The sequence below is a fragment of the Solanum verrucosum genome, unplaced genomic scaffold (assembly GCF_900185275.1).
Source record: "Solanum verrucosum unplaced genomic scaffold, falcon-dt-bn FXZP01000272.1, whole genome shotgun sequence".
Lineage (NCBI taxonomy): Eukaryota > Viridiplantae > Streptophyta > Magnoliopsida > Solanales > Solanaceae > Solanum > Solanum verrucosum.
In genome coordinates, this window is record NW_026019949.1 from 76,726 (window position 1) to 78,948 (window position 2,223).

Consider the following 2,223-nt stretch of genomic DNA (forward strand, 5'->3'; position numbering starts at 1 on the left):
CTTGAGCAACGAGGTTTCCACATAAAATTGTGTGTGCTATCTTTACTTTTAGTATCTTTTCTTTGTTTATCATAACTGTGTTAAGGACCTGGTCCTATCGTAGTTAGTGGACGCATAATTCCAATATAAACAATGATAACCATTAACTCTTTTGCTAATTTAGCAAATACAAATTAACACATGTATGCTTGAAAAGCAAAGTAAATGTTGAAAACTATGTATCTCCCTATAGTAGAAGCTGAAAATTCTATACAAAACCCAAATACAAGAGTCTCTCTCATCCAGAGAACCTGCTTAGGAAAGGATGTCACATCCTGGATTTATCTCTATAAGTGCATCAACAGTTCTAGAGCTTATTCCGGGACAATTCTGTATGTTCAAGCCCTGAAGGTTCTGAACAAAATTGAGGAAGAAGGGTAAGGTATTGTCCGACACAAAAGGGCAACCGAAAAGTGAGAGGATATGCAAACAAAATTGTATAGCACTGGACAAAGTTTTAATCCCTAAGACGGCGATTCCACTCTTGGAAACATCAAATACATTAAGCATCCAGCAAGAGTACAAAATTTTAACTATGTTGCATCTGCAACATGTCTGCAACCATCTACAAGCAGAGACTTCAGAGATCCCCCGTTCCACTTAACTATGACTGAAACTGATATGTCCGTAATATTGACACACCCGCTTAAATTCACCTCTACAAAATTAGCTGCACAATTTTTAAAAAGAGGGATGAGCCCCTCGTCAGTTATTCTAAGAAGCCCACTCAGATCTATATGAGTCAGTTTGCGACACCGTCCACCTACTATATTAATTGTAGTATTGCCTACTCCAGGACAATTGCGAATAGCCAAAGATACAAGTGATTTGCAACAAGGAGCCACCAAAGTTAATGGATAGTCTTCCACACCAATGAAACTCACCAAGGAAAGTGTCTCTAGTTTCGTACAACAATTAAAAAGTATACTTAGAGAGAGGTCATTGATGCATAGTCACTGGAGCCTTACTTCTATAAAACATTACAAGCTAAATAAAATAGAACTGCTATTCCATGATCCCCAATGAGTGGACAAATTATTAATACCACAATCTTCAGGTTCAGACAGTATTGACCCACAACTTTAAGCGAATCATTCCCAATGTTTGAACAAGAATCTATTGTTAAAGTGGTCATAGCGCGACAGTTCTTTGCAATGTCCAATAAAGACTTGCCCGTAATTGTTGGGCATTGGAAAAGATCAAGCTTCTCTAACATATGATACCCAAGAGAAATTTCAAATAATCCTTTATCACCAACAAAAGACACATTCCACAAGGTAAGATCTCTGAGAGTAGGGAAACCTCGAGCAATAGCCTCGAGACCAACATCAGTCACACCACAACAAGGATTGTTTCCCCGAATGGATAGCTTTGCTAAGCCTCCACGATTTGTAGCTCCAACGACAATAGCAATAAGTCTGAAATCTGTGGCTTCCCTACCAAAAATGGACCTGACAAGATATCCCTCACCTTCTATACCATTAGATTCTGCAATCTCATCATTGCGGATGCTGCTTAAAAGCATAAGAGAACGCTTGGAAACACAAGCACATGCACTTCTCTCTTGGCCACTGGGAAGACGTTTGAATACCTCAAAGAGGCATTTAGTAAGAAGGATTTCAATGGAAGGATGATTCCTCTGATCAAAATTTTGAGAAGCTGCAGTGGTACAAATCCTCTTCTGGTAAGGAAATGACATGAAGACCTAAGTCTTGAGTATGAAGGTGGACTATGCCCAAGAATGACCAAAGGGAGGTACTTAGCTTGGATGGTAGTATGGGATGCTATCCTTGCATTGCACAAGTATACTTAGAGGTGGCTTGTGAAGTGGTCCTCTTGTAATATGAAGGACTTAAGGTTAAATTGTGTAACCATGAAAGTCTTATTAAAGACTAGGCCATGAATATGATGTATCTATTATGTTCATTAAATATATCTTATGTGACTTGTGTTTATATGATGCTTATATTGGAGACCATGCTATGACTATGATGATGATATTGTGATTATGTTATTATCTCTTATGCTTATGTCTTATGTTGACTAACTATTTGAGATGCTCTTATGATGTTGTGTTAGCTTTCATACTTAGTACGTTTTGTACTAATGCATATTGCCTACATTCTAACCAAATGTAGGGTTGGAGGCTTGAGTTTCTTTGGAGGCTTGAGTTTCTTTGGAGGC

At 38.2% G+C, this 2,223-nt stretch overlaps 1 pseudogene; it reads right to left on the minus strand.

Annotated features, from left to right (window-relative positions):
- Positions 1-294: 294 nt before the first annotated feature.
- On the minus strand, positions 295-1,738 carry LOC125813664 (EIN3-binding F-box protein 2-like; annotated as a pseudogene).
- Between the last annotated feature and the right edge of the window lie 485 nt (positions 1,739-2,223).